Below are 22,203 nucleotides of genomic sequence, written 5' to 3'. Positions count from 1 at the left end.
TGGCTAGGCCACAAAGACCTCCTCGGAAGTACAAGCGTGTCTGGAACAGTTGTGCGAGGGTGCTAGAAGCGATGCCTGGAGACTCTGGTTCCAATTCTGCAGTATCCTCTTAACTTTTAGTATCATGACACCCAGACAGATTGGGGGGGGGGGGGGAAGTTGGGGATATCCATTGGTTTGTTTTATATATAGAAAATGACAAGCAGTTTTCCAAATTTCAGCTGTAGCTCTTGATATGTATTATTTGAGGTATCAGTCTGTTATTGAGTTTATCTTGTTGGGCAGACTGGATGGACCATGCAGGTCTTTTTCTGCCGTCATCTACTATGTTATGCAGCATGGATGTTTGTGCTTTTGCTCTGTGACGATTTTCTCTCTGTTTTGTTAAGATACTGCTTGTGAATAAACAGATTTACAAAAAAAAAAAAGTGTTGGGGCAGGAGAGATCAGGGATCTATCTCCCTTCTGTCCCCACTAGACCCAAACACTCAAAACAAAGAAAATACAAAAAATCACTATACTATTACTAAACAAAACCAGGAGAAAAAAAAATAATAAAAGGAGTGCCCTCAGAAGGTTTCCACACCCACGTGGTAACATAGTAAATGACAGCACATACAGACCTGAATGGTTCATCCAGTCTACCCAACAAGATAAACTCATTTTACATGGTATGTGATACTTTATATGTACACCCGAGTTTGATCTGTCCATGCTATTTCTCAGGGCACAGACCGTAGAAGTCTGCCCAGCACTCTTCTTGTACTAAAAGTTCTGAAGCTAAAGTCGAAGCCCCTTAAAATTTACACTCCAGCCCATCCACATCTATTCAGTTAAAATCTGGGCGCAGACCATAGAAGTCTGTCGAGCACTAGTTTTGCTTCCCAATTACCGGCGTTGCCACCAAATCTCCGCTAAAATTCCATGGATCCATTCCTTCTAAACAAGATTCCTTTCTGTTTCTCCCATGCACATTTGAATTCCATTACCATTTTCAGCTCCACCACCTCCCCGCGGGAGGGCACTCCATGTGGTAGTCAATTAAGACCACTAACGGGTAAAATATTGCATTTCATTTATCAGGCAACTCACTCCCATGAAACTAAGTGCTGGGGGGTAGGGGTGGGGATGGTCTAGAATTAGCTTTCTGTTTTTCCAAACAGGTATGTAGGAGGGTTTTAATTTTTTTTTCCACTTGTTTTAACTGGTAGGCTCCTCGGACAGCATCTACAGAAGCACTGGTTCACATTTGGCAGGCCACTAGTCAGGAAGAGTCAGCATTAGCTCCTGAGGTGGTATTAACTAATCAATGAACAATGCAGGTGGTAAGTTTTCAATGTAATAATAAAAAAAAACACATCTGGGGGATAGGAGAAAGCAAGGCCTAATGACACTATGCTAGGTTTGTGGAACAGTGAGCACTGGGGTTGCCAGAAGGAACAGCTACCATTTCATATTAACTATGTTGGAGGCCACATGGCAGAGTGTGGCAGGCTACAGTAGTGAAATCAACTTGAATCTGGTGGGCAAGCACATATTATAATAACTAGAAGTCATAGTGGACCACTCGTAGCAGGGTTTTATCTGGGAGACTAACTAGCAACTGTTAATAGGGTAGACTTGAGGAAAGCCACTGCTTATCCTTGGGATTAGGCAGTATGGAATCTTGCCAATTTTTAGGACTTGTAATCAGGACTGGCCACTGGAAAGAGAATATTGGGCTAGATGAACTGTTGGTCTAATCCAGTAGGCAATTCTTATGCTATGAGTGGCTCTGTATGCTTTGAACCTCATTTTAAAAAAAATATGCATTACAGTAATAAAGCCCATGTTAAGCTGCATTATTTGGCAAATAATATATATTACTGCCATAAGATGGTATAGAAAATAGGAGGTCTTAGGTTGATATTGTAACCCCTGGCTTGACCCTGTCAGGGCCACCTGCTAAGCTCCCTGGACCAGGTACACAGGACCAGGGGGTCATAAAACAGATTGTATTTCAAGTGAGCTGGGTGCAGGTCAAGACCAAATCCTGGTAGGCCAAAGTCTAATCTAGATCATTTATAAATATGTTAAAAATCAGAGGTCCCAGCACAGACCCCTGGGGAACCCCACTATCTACCCTTTTCCATTGAGAATACTGACCATTTAACCCTATCCTCTGTTTTCTTTTAGTCCGTTTTTAATCCACAATAGGACACTACCTCCTATCCCCTGACCTGTCCAGTTTCCTATGGAGTCTTTCATGAGGTACTTTGTCAAACATCTTTTGTAAATCCAGATACACAATATCAACCGATTCACCTTTATCCACATGTTTGTTCACCCCTTCAAAGAAATGTAATAGATTGGTGAAAAGAAATTTCCATTCACTAAATCCACGTTGGCTTTGTCTCATTAATCCATGCTTTTGAATATGCGCTGTAATTTTGTTCTTTACAATAGTCTCTACCATTTTGCCTGGCACCAACATCAGGCTCATCAGTCTATAATTTCCCGGCTCTCCTCTGGAACGATTTTTTAAAAATCTGCGCTACATTGGCCACCCTCCAATCTTCCGGTACCATGCCCGATTTTAAGATAAATTACATATTAGTAACAATAGAACTGAAAAATGAACTTCCAGACCTATCAGTACTCTGGGATGAATACCATCCTGTCCAGGAGATTTGCTACTCTTCAATTATGTAGCTTCCCACTATTCCAGAACCTGTGGGATGTATGAAAGTAATCCCTAGAGTGGGTGGGATCCTGGCACTGCCACCCCGATGATTGAAGCCCAAAAACTTGCTTCTGAGCATACCGCAATGTCCACCCTGTAGTGTTTGGCAAACGTATGCAACCTCAACCACGTTGCCACCTTGCAAATATCCACCTAAGAGAGAAAAGTAGTCTCTGCCCGGGATATCACTGTATGCCTCGTAGAATAAGCCTCCAAGGCCTAAAGAGCCCACTTCCCCGCGAGCAAATAAGCTGATGCAATAGTCTCCTTCAGTCATCTAGATATTGTGAGCTTGGAAGCCATGAGGCCAGGTCTCTTGTTTACCAAAAAGCACAGTCTGTCTGATTTGCGAAACTCATTCATGACTTCCAGATATCTAATGAGGACTCTACTTAAATAGAGAAGCTTCAGGGAAGAATACTGAGCCTCTTTGTCCTCTCTAAAGGACAGAAGCTCCACAGATTTTGGCCTACTCCTCCCTACATTCCTGAAGGAGGAATGAGAAGAATGGACCATTGCGAAGCTCAGGAGGCACTGGGTACCATAGCTAACAGAGGACTTTCTGTCCACATGAAAGGAAGATTGGCGTGCCTGAAAGCAGAACTTCTGACCATATTGCTGACCAGGCCAGTACAGTCTGCTGTCTCAAAAAAAATCAAGATCAAGAGCCCCCTGAAGGACGACCAGAGGCTTTTGGCTTATTCTCCGACAACCACTGAAGCTTAGTTTCTCCTAGTTCTTTCACCAAGTTACTGAGATCTTCTCCAAATAGTCATTTGCCCCGAAAGGGCAGTGTAAACTAGATGTGGCTGATGCTGCATCTGCTGATCAATGCCGCAACCAGAGCTGCTGATGTGCCATGCCAGCCAAAGACATATTGTGGGCTGTAACCCATAACACGTCATAAATAGCATTCACCGAGTATGCCAATCCCGCTTGTAGCTGGGCATTAAGGTGCCTGTCTTATGTTGCAGACTGTTGATGCCACTTCAGGCATGCTCCTGCCACAAACAAGCTGCACACTGTCGCTTGAAGGACCAGAGAGGCCACTTCAAAGGCTTGTTTCAGCAAAGCCTTCTAGCTTCACATCCTATAGGTCTTTTAGGGCAATACTCCCTTGCACTGGCAAGGTGGTCTTCATGGTCACCATCTTAACAAGGGAGTCCACCCTGGGAAGCTACAATTTCTCTTTCTCCTCCAGAACAGGTAGAGGTGAGCTATGGCTCTTCCCACTCTCAGCCCCGCATCTGGTGAGTCCCATTCTGCTGTAATCAGGTCCTGAATGTCTGAATGATTTGGGAGGGTCTTAAAAGGACCTCTAATCACGATCGATTGAGCTCCTGACGCTGAAGCAGAAGGCTCCTCAATGGAAAGCACTGCCAGTACCTCAGAAATAAGAGTACCGAGCTCCTCTTTATAAAACCACCTCAGTACTTTCAGGGAGTTCTTCCTCCTCTAGCAACTCCTTCAATGGTGGCTCCTCTGAATAGACCAAGGAGGGGGAAAGCAGAGACAACCTCATCTACCCACTCCTGAAGGTCTAAAAGAGATCTCTTAGGAGCCGGAGGGGCAGTAGGGGAAGAAAATAAAGCACCTTGCAGCAACTCCAACTGTCTCTCTTTCAATCAATAGGCCTGGTCTAAGAGCAATATAAAATCCAGAGAAAACAAAAGATCCTGATGCAGCTGAATGCTCTGTCGGGCCCTGAGGTTGTAAAGTGGCGGCTGTGCTCCACGTGCAATCAGATAGAAGCTGTTCCTCACTGCCAGTTGGCCCCGACAAAATGACACAGCATTCCACTGCATCAAACCATGCGCCAGCCCTGATGGAGAACCCAAAGTCCCCGGCATATTCGGATTCTATGCCAAATCTGAAGATGTGCTACCGCCAACCGTTTCCTCCACATCCCATGGGATTCCTGGCTTGCACGCACTGCAATGCCCTGACGCCGGCTGGCGGGTCCCACAGCAGGAATACTTAACTGCCTCCATGGGAGTCACTGTTCATCCTGTCACAAATGCTGCACCACATGGTCCCAAGCTGGCCTATCCCCGCCTCCAAACCACCAGCTCTGGCACAGACCCTATAAGTCTGCCCAGCACTATCCCCGCCTCCCAACTACCAGTCCTGCCTCCCACCACCGGCTCTGGCACAGACCGTATATGTCTGCCCAGCACTATCCCTGCCGCCTAACCACCAACCCCGGCACAGACCGTATAAGTCTGCCCACCACTAGTCCCGCCTCCCAACCACCAGCTCTTAGACATAATCAGGACTGATATTCTGTCCCACGCTCTCCAGTAAAACTCTTTTCTTCTTGTTTTTTTTTTTTTAAGTTGTTGTGCTGGAAAAAGGCATGCTCCACCACAAACAGGGAAGAGGTGAAGGGAGAGAAGAAGTAAATTCACAGGGCACCAGAGACAGGAACCTGAAGACTTCCAGATATGACTCTGCAGACTCAAATCACCCGAACAGTTCAACTGTGGACCAGCTGACCAACTGGACCAGGAGTAAATCACTCAGAATTAGAGACTGAAAAGTGTGTTCATCCACCTGCTGGAAATGGAAAATATTGATAATGCTGGACTGGACACCAAAACACACGTCAGCTCAGTTTTCAGTTCTCTATCTTCACCTTGCTGATTGATGGACACAACTATCCCACAGGTTCTGGAATAGTGGGGAAGCTACGTAATGGAAAAAGGCATTAAACAAATACTTTACCCCATCAAGTCAAATCTGAATGGGTAACACAGTTACGTCAGCCTCGTGTTCCCCTGAATTAATTTTTGAGAGTTCAATTTAAACATGTGAGACATGGCACTTTTCCATTTCTCATATTAGAAGAGAGACTGATGGATATTACAGGTGCCATGGGCAGCACAAGATTGAAGAGTGATGAAAACTGAATATAAAAATTTGAGGAGAAAAAAAAAAAGAAACATTTTCACTTTTTTTTTTTTTTTAATAAGTTTCTAGAGAGCAATCCTGCTGTAAGGACCTTCTCTTTGTTCTGAAGCATTAACACATACCAATTAAAAAAAAAACCCAAGAGCCACAAGATTGGTTCATATCTTGTTTTAATATGGTGGTAACAATCAATGTGTTATTATCCTTGATATGATGCATCAATAAATATGTATGTTTATTCCTGATACTTTGTTTTTATAGTCACCAATACTTAGGGTTGGAGAGTTCCCTTTTGACATTTCAAAGGAAACTGAAAAGTTTCTTGTTTGATAGTTAATTTTCTTATTTCATACGGTATGTAATCCGGAGTGACTTAGCGCCTAATGTAAACTGTAGTGAATCCGCAAAGAGATATCGCGGTATGTAAGTGACACGTTGACAGTGACTTTGAAAGTCACTAAATTTTCCTAGCTTGTAAGAGCTAATTTATGTAAGCAGATGTTCGTATCAAACACCACTGTTCCTTCCACCCTTTGCAGTTAAAGGGTTTCTGACACTTCACAAGGAGAGCCATCAAAAGGTGGTCATATACATTTCTCAGCACTGTGGTAGCTGTATATGGCATTAGGATCCTATCTAGATGAAAAGTTCCAATCAGTGTCCTGAGTGTGTATATTATAGCTCTTGATCCCTTCAGCCCAAGTGCTAATTACCAGTGGTCTGAACCAAACTTCTCCAAGGAGGGAAACAGGCATGCTAAAAAAGCAAACATCTGAACCTGCTAAAAAGAAAGTGCCTGAACCCATACTTAGAGCTGCAGAAACATCTCATATACCCAGAACTGAACAGTGTTGGTATTCTCCCTTTTGTGACTGCACGGACTCACTCACATTCATGTCTCAAATAAGGATTGAGACATGTGCCAATTTAGTTCTTAGACATTCATAACAAAACAGCACACACCGATTTCATTAGCATTTTATAGGATATCAAGGATGTGTGTCTATACTCGACATGTTCAGAACGATTTTATTTATTAGGATTTATTTACCGCCTTTTTGCAGGAATTCACTCAAGGCGGTGTACAGTAAGAACAGATCAAACATGAGCAATAGGAAATTACAGCATAAAAATATTCAAGTAACAATACAAAATATGGCATGGTATACTACTTGCAATGGCAACACAATACGCAATAGAACATTATAATTGGTAGTGAAGGGCGAGGCAAAGTTGTAACATATAGATGAGTAAGAAAGTAGGAAGAATTTGAAAGTAAGGTGACTGATCTGAAGAAAGTTGCACAAGAGGTCAGAGAGATGGTTAAATATTATCTCAGTTAGGCTAGGAGTGGATAAACATGTCCCGCTGCAGTATGTGCAGCCCGAGTCAATCCTTGCGTGTGTGAGTGAGACTAACAAGTTAGTTACTTTGTTAGTTGAGGACAACTTTCCTGCTGCCTATAAGTGTAGCTCCAGTATCCAAGTACAAACAAACACACACTCTACGTGTATTTTTTAAAGCAGCTTCCCATAAACCAAACTGACAATGTCATTCCTAATTTTTAAAAGGGTGCCTAATTCTCAAGCCCAGAAGCTGTCTAAAGTGTAAAGGGTCATGCGTTTGCTAGATCACCTTTCTGTGGGTACAATCAAAGCAGTTTACATATATGACATGCAGATACTTTCTCTGTCCCTAGTGGGCTGACAATCTAAGCTTTGTCTATGATGTCCACCCCTTCCCACAGGATGAAGGAAGGGCAGACAAGTTAACACTGGTATTCCTGCTGCTGGACAAAAGTTGGATGTACAATACAGCAATAGCCTTACTTTATATTCCCTGCAATTCTGCTAGGACAGTTAGGGGGGAAAGGAGGATGGCGTGCTTAAGGTGAGATCAGTTGAGAATAGCTCTTATCAACTACTGCTCAAGAGCCGAGTATCACAATTGGATTAGAAGAATAATTTTGAGCTAATTTTGCTATTATGCTATAGCCACCTAATAATAATTGTTGGACTGGCCTAGCTGTTCAGTGGAAGTGATGCCATACACTTCCATGCCTGACCTAGGATGTCCTGCTTCCTAGGCTTAAGAGCTAAACTCACAACTTTCTCCCTCATAGGCACACAACTATGGAATGCACTACCCAGAACCTTAAAATCAACTCAGAATTATTTAAAATTTCAGAAAATTATTGAAGACCACCATGTTCAAAAAGGCATACCTTCCAGACTCAACCTAATCTTAATGTTTCCTGTTTTCAGCAAAATCCATGGACTTTATTATCTTGTATTACCCTGTAATATCTTTTGTTATCTCTGTTGTTTTATATGATACCTATACACTTAATAACCTACTATTACATTGTTCATTTATACTTTCTGAACTGTAGCCTACCCTATGGTTATATGTAAGACACATTGAGCCTACAACTGGGGTATAAATGCATTAAATAAATAAATCTCTGGAAATAGGGAAACACTTATAGGCTGATGATCAAAAGTAAACACGGGTGCTAAAAGCCATTAGTGCCAGACTAGCACCTGCATTTACCAGCATAGAATGATTAAAGGGGTCTAGCGCAGCAAACCAGTGTGCCAGGCATTGGCACAGATAGCATGCAAATGTAGCCAAGCTCATTTAAACGAGGTCATTTTGTATTCCTCCCTAATGATCAGAAAAGAGCACCCAAAACAAAGGTGCCTTACTGCTGTAAAAGATAACGCCAGGTCCAAGCAGGCGTTAAGAGTGTTGGAAGAGAGAATGTCCCATGATTCTCATGCTTCTTTCTGCAAAATCTACTGGTTTTGATTGCTTTTGGAAGCAGAAGGAAGCCTGTGCAAGCCACAGACCACTGGTTGTGAGAAACAGCAGACCCAAACGTGAAGCACACATTGGTGTTCTTGTCCTGCGCCTAAATTTAAACCGGCCATGCTTTTAAAAAAACCCAAAAGAACAACACACTGGCTTCTGTTACTTGCATCTAAATATAAGTATCCAGAAAAAAATTTTTTAACACTGATACTTAAGCTTCAGAAAAGACGCCAATGTGTGCCTCACATTCAGGTTTTGCCAGGCACATGCACACAGGAGCTGAGCTTACCACCAAATTCTTGTACGCACACACCAAGCACAATCCTCCCACGCCAAAGCGCCGAACTCCCTAATGCTCAAAGCTATGTGTGCCTATATTTGCATTTCATTAGCTTTCAGCATTAGGATGTGCTCTTCAGCACTATTTTTATAGCACTATTCAGAATAGCGCCGGAGATTTGATCATCTGGGTCTTCAGAGTCAGGGCCCATGGACTGCAGGGTCCCAGAAGAGATTCTGATGTATGGCGCCCACCATCTAAAGTCTGTCAGTGCAACGACTGGAGTGGAGGAGTAGTCTAATTGTTATTGCAGTGCCCTGAGAACTAGGGGACTGGGTTTGATTCCCACTGCAGCGCCTTGTGACTCTGGACAAGTCACTTAACCCTCCTTACCCCAGCTACAAAATAAGTACCTGTATGTAATATGTAAGCTGCTTTGATCATAACCACAGAAAGGTGTTATATTAAATCCCATCCCTTTTCAACTTACCTTAAAGGAAAAGTATTCCAGGGCAGGTGTGAATGAACGCTTATAGTGCCAGTTGCCAGAACTGTTTCCAGCTAAGATGGAATCCAAAAAAGCAGGAGGAAACTGCTGAGTCAAAATGCTAGTCTCAAAATGAAGTGCTCCTTTAAAACTAGTATCCCAGTGCCACAGCATGCCAAAGACTAAGGTTAAACCCCTCAAAGCTGCTTCTGCGGAGGCGTATTAGTTCCTGTTCAACAGTAACACCTACTGGCCAGATCTGGGGAGCACAGAGTTCTGTAGCCTTGGTCACAGAATATCACTTCAATTCAGGTTAGATTGTGAGTTTATAAAAATAAGAGAAAAACACCAGGAATTTGTGGATGAAAGCCCAAAGAAGCTGGCAAACATATCTAGGCAGAAAAAATGCCTGAGCACAAAAGAATGCTTTACTGAATGTGTGGGACTGTATGACTAGTGGTTGTAGCGGCTAGAAGAGCAGGAACTGTCTAGTGTGCAGCTTGCATAGAGTGTGGGAGGAGATTGGGATAGGGAGGATTGCTTAATGTGTACGGGAATGTGAAATGCCCTCCCAAAATCTCTTCTGAGGCCTTTCAGCTCAGGCTCATCTTCTCTGGCAGAGGCTGGGGACTCCCAACCACACCTTGAGATTAGTTGCAACAGGGCTGGATTAACTTATTAGGCCCTGGACAATTCATGCATATAATTTATTAGGTCACATTTTTGCAATGCTGATAACCCAACGCAACACTGGACTATCAGTTTTACCAAGATGTTGTATGCATAATTGTATCATATCACCTGTCTTGTATGAGGAAGCCACACTGGATGCAAGTTATCAGAGGAAGGAGAAACCAACTGTCACGACTGCTCTTCTCATTCTTATACCCATGAGTCACAATGCAATACTAAGAGGAATCCGACTCATACTCCAGTCTGGGTGGAGGCAAATTATATAGGGCCCCCTAAATGTTTTGGGGCCCAGGGCACGTCTTGTTTGTTTATGCCTTAATATAGCCCTGGTGCTTTCCATACAGCCTGCCGTGGCCACTCATTTATGCTAAAAAACATGCATATGGACAGAAGATGGATGCCCATAGCCTCAACAGGCATAACTGCTTATGTGTGAAAACTAAAGCAAAAAAAAAAAAAAAAACCCTAGCATTTCAGCCAGAAAGGCACATGTACTTAGACATAATAGATTGTCCTGTCAAGCTGCTTGAAAGTTGTTTGTTGGTTTCTTAACCCTTGCCCACTTTCCCAGTCTCTAGCAATTCTTTTGCTGTTTAAAGAGCAGCATGTCCAATGCACCCAGCAGAACTAAAACATGTGCCACACTGCAAAGTACATAAACAATGGTAGTTGCTGTTCCAAAGACACTAAACTTAAAATTAATCAATTAGAAGACAAGAAGCTTTTCATCTCATTTGGCCCATCTTAACTATGAAAAAGCATGAATTACATCTATTAAAAGATGCCACTTCAGTATGCTCCAAACAGCTGTCATCTGGTTAGTCGTAATTATGGGGCATGATACAAAAGGAGAGGGGGAGTATATGACCAATGTGGAGGAGTAGCCTAGTGGTTAGTGCAGCGGACTTTGATCCTGGGGAACTGGGTTCGATTCCCACTGCAGCTCCTTGTGACTCTGGGCAAGTCACTTAACCCTCCATTGCCCCTGGTACAAAAATAAGTCCCTGAATATATGTAAACCGGTTTGAATGTAGTTGCAAAAACCTCAGAAAGGCTGTATATCAAGTCCCATTTCCCTTTCCCTCTACCTTCTCAACTCCACATTTAAAATTAACTGTATTTCTTTCTAAAATAGGACTGGTTTCAGAAAGACAAAAAATTACAGTATACAAACATTGGTTCCATACTATTGTAGGTATTGTCATTTGAGTTTACTAAGCCGCTAGCATGGCTGGCTGTGCGCTAATGCCAACCGCCTATTCACTTTGAATGGGCTGTGTCAGCAATGCTGCACGGTTTAGTAAACAGACCCCCTAAATGCCTAATGTGGTGTCAGGATTCACACATACACATCACTGCCTTTAAACTATTCTTACACCAGTCTGATATCACAAGAATAAAAGAAATTTCAATTGTGCCTAATTATAATTCTTTTATCCATAGGATATTCAGTTGCTTTTATAGTGAACTAGAAAAAAATAATTGGAATACCCACATTTATTACTTTTTACATACACAATACTATTTATATTGATTGGAAGTTTTGCACACGGGGTGTCAGAATACTGTTTAATTCATGGTAAGTTAAACTGAATGTTTGAGGTCCTTTTGCCAAGCTGTAGTAAAAAGTAGCCTTAGAACGTCCTTTTCTCATGCACTAAAGCTATTTTTACTGAAGCCATAAAAATGGCCTTTTTCTATGTTTTTGTTTTAATTAATGGCCATGCGATAATATTGCCATTAGAACAAGCCATTTAAAAAGTTAGAATGGGTGCATTTACCAGCACCCATTTTGTAGAGAGTAAAGGCTCACACACTATTCCTTTTCCTGCACTAACCAGTTAACACATAATTGATTAATGCAGAAATACCCCCTAAAAAAAACAATCAAAAAAAGTAAACTTTTAGCATGCATACATTTAGCACATACCACTGGATGCCTAAGCACATCGCAAGATATTCCATTTTAAGCTGCATTAGGCACACGTCTTTGTTACCAAAAGAGAGCAAACAAAATTTAAACAGCGCTGCTAGCAAGGATCATTATTTTAATGTCCCTTTTTACTCTGCCAGTGTTAATTACTCAACAGTAGATGAAGTGCCACTACTCACTTTGTAGATAACTGAAAACCAACAGGCTCATCACATAGTAAAGAAAATATACAGGGCAGTGACGTCGAGTACCCAGAAATAAGGCTAGTTTTAAGTTTTATCTGTGCAGAACTGGCCGAAATGCCTTTTTTTCCACACTTTTCCAACAATGCCATCCCTACACACGATACATTAAAAAGACAAATTGCTAAATCTTCATGTACCGTACACGCACAGTGAAGATTTCCCAACAACCTGGACGCGTTACTAAAACTCAGCTCTCAGCTCCAAATAAAGCTCCATAAGCTGCGAGAAGAGGGTCAGCAATACCTCCAATATTATTGACAACAGCTATGAAGTCGCCTCTCTCGGGAAATAAAATCTGACTATTAAGACTCAAGTCATACAGATCAATTTCTGACTGCAAGCAGACCGCCGAGCAACAACGGCGAGAAAGAACTTCAAATGCAGTTGTAACCTAGGATCCGTCCGGTCTTTATTGTGATTGCAAAGACACCAAAGTCACCCGCCGTCGGTTGTACTCACACTCTCACACGCATTCGGGGATCGGGGAACCGGTCTCCTCGTCCTCACACGCATTCGGGGATCGGCCTCCCCTCCGTACGATCTGCCATCTCTCCCTCTCTCTTCCACTCTCCTCCTTGTCCGCGACACGGCAGCACCTCTCTCTCAAACGCCCCCGATCAAACTCATACCTCAGGTCGCCCAATAACAATCACACTGCTTTCCTTCTCCTGTTTCCCTCCCCTATGATACACTACTAATAACTACACACATCACACAACTTCTCCCCCCTCCTCGCCGGAAACAGGAAGTTGCGTCAGAGGAGAAAGGCAGGCTCCGACTCGCAGCGTGGCCGAAACTGGAGAGGAGAGACCAAGTACGCCTTGGATTCGATTGACGGCGAGGTAGCATTGATTGATCCACACAGTTAGGAATCCGTTAAAACATGCAAGAGAGTAGCCATGTGGCTGCTTTACAAATCTCTATGGGAGAAGCTCTGTGAAGATGCGCTTTTGTACTAGCGATGAGCTGTGTCATGGGGATTCTGCATTTTCACAGTAGAAAAAAAAAAAAAAAGATGCAAGCCGGTATTGATCGCGACAAAGTACGTTTTTGGGGCTGGTTGAGGGGGCAGATGCCTCCCGTATTGAAAGAAATAACTTGAGATGGGCGGCCTGAGCATGTTGTGCGAGTTAAATGGTAAGTGCTCGCGCGCAATCTAAAGTATGTGATGTGATCGACGTTGGTTAGCATCAGTATGAGCAGGCGGAGAGAAAGATGATGTTTCAAACGCTGGTACACTGTCAGGCATATTTTCAAAGCACTTAGCCTTCCAAAGTTCCATAGGTTTCTATGGAACTTTGGAAGGCTAAATGCTTTGAAAATATGCCTCTATGAGCCATATATACTCAAATATTGTACGCGCACCCGCAATTTCTTCCTAAGGTGGTGCTCTTTGAGCAGGGACTGTCTTTCTTCTGTGTTTGTACAGCGCTGCGTACACTTTGTAGCGCTCTAGAAATGTTAAATAGTAGTAGTAGTAGTACTACTATTTAGCATTTCTATAGCGCTACAAGGCATACGCAGCGCTGCACAAACATAGAAGACAGTCCAGTAATGCGGCCTTCTGATGTGATTGTAATCAAAAAGAGCTTATTCCATGTGATATATTAAGCCCAGCCGCACTTGTTTTCTGCCGGGGGCGGGGGCCTCATGCAGCGACCCTATGACAGGAGATTTATGACCAAGGGCACACACTCACTGACACATCCACAAGCCAGCCAGCATCAGAAATCTACTGGCGCAATGCGCATGCGTGTGGCGATCTCCACGTGTCGCCGGCTACTATACTCGTGGAGGTTGCTACACTGATATTTTGCTTTGATTAGGTAGGCAGGAGCCAGCATATAGTAGGCTAAAGAGCATGAAATTAAGCTGCTTTGAATATAACTTGCCAGCTAAATAAATGCATATGCATGAATGGAGGCAAAGTTACTGCTTATATGGCTTATTAGTTTGATTTATTAAAAAAAAAAGTAGCAGTTTATTCTTTTTGTTTTTTAATGCTTCCATGCTTTACAATAGACTAGCAGGCAGTGCCACCACTTTATCCGTGTATAATGAGTACCAATTTAAATGAACGGAACGACCGAATATGAGCATGAAGTGGTGCAGAAAGAAATAACATGTAGAATAGTAACGGTAGTAGTAAAATGAACTTATAAAGGCAAAGACAGTGGCAGGTGCTGTTGACGGTAGTTATTTTTCCTGCTTAGATAGTTCTAACCAGGTGGCAGGAGCTTGTGCTAACTGCAGTGTTATGGCCTTAACACATATTAAGGGAATTAGCGCACGACTTATGGGCTTTTAACACACACTAATTCCCTTAATATGTGTTAAGGCCATAACACTTCTTAATGAATTTCCTCCTTGGTTTTCTGATGGTTCATTCTGGTACAGGTATGTTCTCCTTAAGTAGTTGAACTATGCAGTGACTTAAGTTTTCTTCCACTTTTCTCTAAGTTTTCTTTTTTTTATATATGTGATCTGCCTTTCTTGCATAAAGACTTCTATAAAAAAAAAATGCAGTCATTTGAGTGAGCACAGATTTAATACGTGGTGGTTCAAACAAAGTAATGCAAACATTATTCTTCAGGGAGAATTAGACTGTACCCCTTACATGTACAGAATACATTAGAAGCTCAGCCAAGAGACTCCTTAACAAAGTATGTATTCTTCCCAATTAACATTTCCAAATTAATAAAATGTGTTTGCTTATTTGGAAATACTAATTGGGTAGAATACATACTTCAGTAACATAATTAAATGAAATAACTACTTCTGAAGGTTATGGGTATAGGTGGGGGTGGAGGAGATTACTTGTGGGGATGGGCAGGGCATGGATGGGTAAAATTTCTATTCCTGCACAGCTCTCTATTTGGAAGGTGGGATGTGAGAGTGGGGGAGTTTGAGAATGAGGGAGAGATGCTGTATTGGGGCTGGGGATTTGGGTTTCAGATATAGAGGGAGAGATACCAAATAGGGACGGAGGGTGAGGGTGTGTCTTGTGAGTTGTTGAGTGGCTGCTTCTTCTGGTTTGCGTTTGCCACACTAGGAGGCTGATACTTGAGGCTGGGCGCTAAAGCCTGCAATGCAAAAGCCCATAGTAAAGCAGTGCAGAAAAATAGCTGAGCGATGCTCAAGAGAAATCTTATGCAAATGATATGTGCAGTTAATCTGCGCTAACAAACCAAAAGCAAGGAGAGGATTGTGCCTAGCTGTTCGTCTTTACTTTTAAACGAGTCTTTCAAAAATTTTTTGCACTCTACATTTTTCAAAAGCTCATATTTCAGCGCAGAAAAACAGGCACCAATCGTGCTTTCAGTTTTGGTTGGGCTTGTGCACACACTTGGTTCTCATTAGCAGTGCTTAAACTTGCATGGGCAAGAAGATGAAAACTCAACAAGAAATCTCCTGGCAGTAAATTTTCAGCATTATTAGTCATTTCCTTCCGTGCATTGGGAAGGAATACTGACTAACCTCATTTGCATCATTTAAATGCATTTGCACTGATGTTTAGTGTACATGTTTACACTGGTGCTCGAGCCCTTTGAGCATTTTGCACACAATAATGTGCGCGAAAATCAGGCGCTAACAGCTCTTTAATGCTGGCATTAGTTTTGAGCATCAGCCCCTAGGAGACACTGATACCTAGGACCTGCTTTAACCTTCTTGAATCCCTGTGTTGGGGTTGTCTGGGAGCTGCCTAGAGGAAAAGCGCAGGATATGTCCTTGAATATCTCTGAGGAGAGAGCTCCCGTCTCTTCCCTAGCGGCAGGTCTTATGTGTGTCCAGTGAAGGGCATCTCCTAGACCCCTGATGGCGAACCTATGACACGCGTGTCAGCACTGACACGCATAGCCATTTTGGATGACACGCGGGTTGAAAGCCGGCAGCAAATAGAACCCAGCCTACCTGCTCTTACTGCCAGGGCCGGTCTTAGGCAGGGGTGACAGGGGCGTTGGTGGTCTTATCGCAGCTTCGGAACCCCCCTGCTCCGCCCCACCTCGCAGCCTTGGTAACCAGCAGTCCTCTTCGTCAGAATCATCCAATTAGGAGTGCCCTTTTAGGCGCCAGACAGGCTCCCTACAACCAATCACAGCTCACTGCAGTTGTAGCTCAGCCAGGTGAAAAAACTGCCTGAGGCACGAGGCAATTGTGATTAAATGTGGAACCTGAGTGCTGAGTTGCGAGTAACCCAGGCAGCTGCTGCTCTCTTCAGACAAATAAAGTCGGGTCAGCGGCCGCTTTCTTCCTCTCTGTGATCCTGTTGCAGCCTTAGCTCAGCTGTGCTTGGACACTGACTGCTGCTCCTGTACCACACTTGTTTGGGAAGTTCCTAAAAATACCGGGCCAGCTAAGAAATCACTATTCATTGCTTTTATAATGCTCCTTTCACTACTTGTTTGTAGCAATTCGTTATGAGAGAGGGAAAACAAAAAGGGAGAATAAATCATAGGTGCTGTTTCCCGCCATTAGAAATAGCGGCAGGTAAGTTAAATAATTAGTTTTTGGTTTGTTAAATACAGTTATATATTACAACTAGTAAAAAAGGCCCGTTTCTGACACAAATGAAACGGGCGCTAGCAAGGTTTTCCTCGGAGTGTGTATGTTTGGGAGAGTGTATGTGAGAGTGACTGTTTGAGAGTCAGAGTGAAAGTGTGAGTGTGTGAGAGAGAGAGTGAGTCGCTCCCTGAGCCCTGCCCTCCCAATCCATGGCCATCCATGTTTCTCTGTCACCTGCCCCCTCCATTCATCCCTATCCTGCATTTCCCCTCTCTGCCTGAGGCCTGCCCTGCAATCCATATCCATCCATGCCCATCTGTCCCCTCCATTCATCCCTATCCAGCAATTCCCCTCTCTCTGAGTCCTGCCCTTCCAATCCATGCCCATCCATGCTCCTCTGTCCCCTGCCCCCTCCATTCATCCATTTCCAGCAATTACCCTCTCTCCATGGGCACTGCCCCCTCCATTCATCCCTATCCAGCATTTCCCCTCTCTGCCTGAGGCCTGCCCTGCAATCCATATCCATCCATGCCCATCTGTCCCCTCCATTCATCCCTATCCAGCAAGTCCCCTCTCCCTGAGTCCTGCCCTTCCAATCCATGCCCATCCATGCTCCTCTGTCACCTGGCCCCTCCATTCATCCCTATCCAGCAATTGCCCTCTCTGCCTGAGGCCTGCCCTGCAATCCATATCCATCCATGCCCATCTGTCCCCTCTATTCATCCCTATCCAGCAATTTCCCTCTCTCCCTGAGTCCTGCCCTCCCAATCCATGCCCATCCATGCTCCTCTGTCCCCTGCCCCCTCCATTCATCCATTTCCAGCAATTCCCCTCTCTCCCTGAGCCCTGCCCTCCCAATCCATGCCCATCCATGCTCCTCTGTCCCTTGCCCCCTCCATTCATCCCTTTTCAGCAATTTCCCTCTTTCCCTGAGCCCTGCCCTCCCAATCTATGCTCCTCTGTCCCCTGCTGCCTCCATTCATCCTTTTCCAGCAAGTCCCCTCTCTCCCTTCCATGGCCCCCCCCCCTCGCATCCATGCTCCTCTCTCTCCCATGTCCCAGCCTGGCCCGCCCTCTTCTCCCCCCCCCCCCCCCCCACTTCGCATCCATGCATCCCTTTTTGTTTTTTTATTCTTTTTAACTTTACCTCCGTGGCGTTTCCGGCAGCGAAGCGTCAGGGAAGGAGGCGGCGCTCCCGACGTCTAGCTTTCCCGTCGCTGTGTTCCGCCTTTTTTTGAAGGCGGAACACAGCGAAGGGAAGGCTAGACGTCGGGAGCGCCGCCTCCTTCCCTGACGCTTCGCTTCCGGATTTGTTTGTTTAGACGCGAGGGCGGGGCAGAGACGGCTCGGTGGCTTCACACCACGAACGCCACGAACCCTACAGCCAGGGACTCAGGGAGTGACGTCAGATGGCTTCAGAACGTTGTCCTCATTAGAACGTTCACGGTGCGTTTTATTATATTAGATTATACATTTTTGTTATTTAAACTATAAATATCGCGAAATTATGGTTTTTTTTTTCTCGAAGTGACACACCACCCGAGTTATGCTCGTTTTTTTTGGCGAATTTTGACACACCAAGCTCAAAAGGTTGCCCATCACTGTCCTAGACTCTTGTATTGCACTTTTTTATGCATGTACATCTTGGTAGTCCTCCCTACGAAAGGAAGGGAGACAGAGCTGCTGATTCACATGGAAGCGAGAAACAATCTTGGGCAGGAAGGAAGGCACTGTGCGAATAGTCACTCCTGCCTCAGTGAACTGCAGAAAAGGCTCTCGACAGGAGAGCGCCTGGAGCTCGGAAACTCTTCTGGCTGAAGTGATAGCCACCAAAAAGACTGCTTTCAACGTCAGGTCTTTCAGAGATGCCCTCGACAAGGGTTCAAAAGGCGGCTTCTGCAAGGCTCTTAGCACCAGGTTGAGATGCCTGGAGCTCGGAAACTCTTCTGGCTGAAGTGATAGCCACCAAAAAGACTGCTTTCAACGTCAGGTCTTTCAGAGATGCCCTCGACAAGGGTTCAAAAGGCGGCTTCTGCAAGGCTCTTAGCACCAGGTTGAGATGCCTGGAGCTCGGAAACTCTTCTGGCTGAAGTGATAGCCACCAAAAAGACTGCTTTCAACGTCAGGTCTTTCAGAGATGCCCTCGACAAGGGTTCAAAAGGCGGCTTCTGCAAGGCTCTTAGCACCAGGTTGAGATGCCTGGAGCTCGGAAACTCTTCTGGCTGAAGTGATAGCCACCAAAAAGACTGCTTTCAACGTCAGGTCTTTCAGAGATGCCCTCGACAAGGGTTCAAAAGGCGGCTTCTGCAAGGCTCTTAGCACCAGGTTGAGATGCCTGGAGCTCGGAAACTCTTCTGGCTGAAGTGATAGCCACCAAAAAGACTGCTTTCAACGTCAGGTCTTTCAGAGATGCCCTCGACAAGGGTTCAAAAGGCGGCTTCTGCAAGGCTCTTAGCACCAGGTTGAGATGCCTGGAGCTCGGAAACTCTTCTGGCTGAAGTGATAGCCACCAAAAAGACTGCTTTCAACGTCAGGTCTTTCAGAGATGCCCTCGACAAGGGTTCAAAAGGCGGCTTCTGCAAGGCTCTTAGCACCAGGTTGAGATGCCTGGAGCTCGGAAACTCTTCTGGCTGAAGTGATAGCCACCAAAAAGACTGCTTTCAACGTCAGGTCTTTCAGAGATGCCCTCGACAAGGGTTCAAAAGGCGGCTTTTGCAAGGCTCTTAGCACCAGGTTGAGATTCCCTTGAGAAAGCGCACCACATCTGGCTGCGAAGCCAGGGAAGCACCCTTCAGGCGGCCCCTGAAGCAAGCCAGAGCCGCCAACTGGACTTTAAGGGAACTGAGCGACAGGCCTTTCTCCAGACCTTCTTGCAGGAACGCCAGCACTGAAGAAATTGCTTGACATTTCTATATCGTGTAGCTTTATTGAAAACGGGATTTTCCCTTTTAATCGCTTTGAATGTAATTTCTTAAAGCATTTTCTGTGTGTGTCATAGTCTACACGGGGAAATGACTTTTTATAAAAAAATGTTTTGATGTATGTGTAAGTACACATCAATGTTTTCTCTAAGCTGTGCAATCTTATACCTTCTCTTAGAAGCCATGTACCAGTCCTGGCCTGCTGCACAGCAGTTTCACTTGAACCTGCCCCATCTCCCTCTTTCTGCCACTCTGGCTACAGTGGCAAAAGACAAAGGCAGTCACCACAGGGCCACACTCTGCATATTTATGGCTTCTGGTCCCTGCTCCTCTGACATCACTTCCTGTTCAGGGGCAGAACTGGCAGCTGCAAATATCTCTTTGTTAGGTTTTTTTTTGTTTGTTTGTTTTTTTGAGTGATTCTCCTTTAAGTCGTGCTAAACATCCAGTAGCTGAGTAAAATTCAGATTAGCTATAAACACAGTTAAACTATAGGCAGAGAAGTAGAGAAAGCTTGCAGAGCATGGCTCACAAAATTCTTTCCATCTTCCCTGTGAAGTGCCAGCAGGAGCATGTATACTTTTAAGAGGTTTGCCTATAGGTGTTGTGATGTGGAGCTATTTGTAAAATAGGTATGAGCCCGCATTAGAATTCATTCATGTAGTTGCACTTTCCTTGAACTTTGAGAGCGTTTGTCCACTATTGGGGATTATTGTAGGAGCCTCTTGGTTAAAGAAAATTAAATGCCTAATTTTTGTCTTTATAAAATACAAGTGTAAGTTGATTTTTCTTTTTTTTTAAATTCTCTGTTTTAAAATTACTTCCCACATATATTAATTTGGCAACACGTTAGTCCAGTAAAAGTTGATCTGTATCTATATAGTAGCATAGTAGATCACGACAGAAAAAGAACTGCATGGTCCATCTAGTCTGCCCAACAAGATAAACTCATATGTGCTACTTTGTGTGTATACTTTACCTTTTCTGGAGATGGGAAGGCGGTAGAACTAGACTGAAATGAGATTGAAGGGGGGCAGACTCAAGAGAAATGTCAGGACGTATTTTTTCACGGAGAGAGTGGTGGATACTTGGAATGCCCTCCCACGGGAGGTGGTGGAGATGAAAACGGTAATGGAGTTCAAACATGCGTGGGATAAACATAAAGGAATCCTGTTCAGAAGGAATGGATCCTCAGAAGCTTAGCCGAGATTGGGTGGCAGAGCCAGTGGTGGGAGGCGGGGTTAGTGCTGGGCAGACCTCTACGGCCTGTGCCCTGAAAATGGCAGAAACAAATCAAAGTCAGGTATACACAAAAAGTAGCACATATGAGTTAATCTTGTTGGGCAGACTGGATGGACCGTGCAGGTATTTTTCTGCTGTCATCTACTATGTTACTATGATATCCTCCCCTCAGCCATCTCCTCTCCAAACTGAAGAGCCCTAACTGCTTAAGCATATGAAAAGATTTCTAGCCTCTTAATCATTTTGGCTGCCCTTTGAACCTTTTCTAATTCTGCCATATCTTTTTGAGATATGGCGACCAGAATTGCACACAGTACTCAAGGTGAGGTTGTACCAAGGGGCGATAGAAAGGCATTATAATAATCCTTGTCTTATTTTCTATCCCTTTTCTAATAATTCCTAGCATTCTATTTGCTTTTCTGGCCACTTCCACACACTGAGCAGAAGATTTTAATGTATTGTGCACAAAGATACCCAGATCTTTTTTTTTTGGGTGGTAATTCCTAAGGTGGAACCTAGGATCAAGTAAATTCTGAGACGTCCATCATATTCCTATGGGTGTTTCAGCATTCACCACCAGCTGATTTTTACCTCGATCTAAAAATGCTAGCTCGGCATTGTAAAAGGCCCCTTTAGTATTTCAAAAAAAAGATTAAAACTTTTTTATTTGAGCGACCTTAGGATGTTGTTTAGTTGTTGAAGGTTTTATATTATGACTATGTAATGAGTGATAATTTGATATCTTTTTTATTTTATTTTTGTACACCACAATGAACCCTGTTTAAGAAATTAGCGGTTTATAAGTACTATATTGATATATTTCTATTATATTTTTGCTGTCTGAATTTAATATTTATTTTCCTTTCTTTTCTAAGATGTATTGTAGAAGATGGAGGTGATGGACTAGGACAGATATCCCTGGAGTTCTAAAAAAACTAATGTTTGGCTTTTCTCAGATGATGGTCCACACCACCCAAGGGATGCACTCATGGTCAATGTGAACTTGATCGATGAGCAAGAACAGCAGATACGCTATCAAAAGGTGGGGAAGAAACGTGGTGAAAAGATCAACATTGTAGAGAGGGGTGTTACAAGGCTGTGCGCTATCACCACTTCTGTTCGCCTTGGCAATGGAGCCTCTGGCACAAAAAATTTGCCTACACGAAATGATTCATGGTATCACATGTGGTGGAGTATTTTCACTCTCACAGATCCCCGAACCTCCCTGCATGTGATGATGTTATTGCTTCAGGAGTATCTCTGGCTTTCTATCAACCCCTCTAAATCTGAACTGTTGAATATCTCTCTGCCTTTATCAGATCAACTAGAAATTAAGAACTTACTTCTCTTTAAATGGGCCTCAGAACACATCTGCTATTTGGGGATAGATCCAACTGCAACCCTTGATAAGCTCTATCAAGCCAACTACCCCACTCTATTGAAAACACTTTGG

At 43.8% G+C, this 22,203-nt stretch overlaps 1 protein-coding gene and 1 long non-coding RNA gene across 4 annotated transcripts in view; one reads left to right on the top strand and one right to left on the bottom strand.

Moving 5' to 3' along the window:
* FURIN (furin, paired basic amino acid cleaving enzyme) overlaps nucleotides 1–12,796 on the bottom strand; it is a 336,167-nt gene extending 323,371 nt beyond the window's left edge. The window contains exon 1 of one of the 3 annotated variants that reach the window (XM_030189649.1): nucleotides 12,544–12,796. The gene's annotated coding sequence lies outside the window, so the exon portion shown is untranslated. Of the gene's footprint in view, nucleotides 1–9,216; nucleotides 9,236–12,543 lie in introns of those variants that run through there. The other 2 variants (XM_030189650.1, XM_030189651.1) reach the window with 2 other exon arrangements.
* Nucleotides 12,797–12,882: 86 nt separating this feature from the next.
* LOC115459850 lies at nucleotides 12,883–21,946 on the top strand. Its single transcript, XR_003940339.1, has 2 exons — nucleotides 12,883–13,221; nucleotides 21,626–21,946. It is a non-coding gene; the product is annotated as an uncharacterized LOC115459850 (long non-coding RNA).
* Nucleotides 21,947–22,203: the final 257 nt, after the last annotated feature.

Source organism: Microcaecilia unicolor, chromosome 1 (assembly GCF_901765095.1).
Source record: "Microcaecilia unicolor chromosome 1, aMicUni1.1, whole genome shotgun sequence".
Taxonomy (NCBI): domain Eukaryota; kingdom Metazoa; phylum Chordata; class Amphibia; order Gymnophiona; family Siphonopidae; genus Microcaecilia; species Microcaecilia unicolor.
The sequence above is the reverse complement of the archived record's forward strand: the minus strand, read 5'-3'. Positions and strand labels throughout refer to the sequence as shown.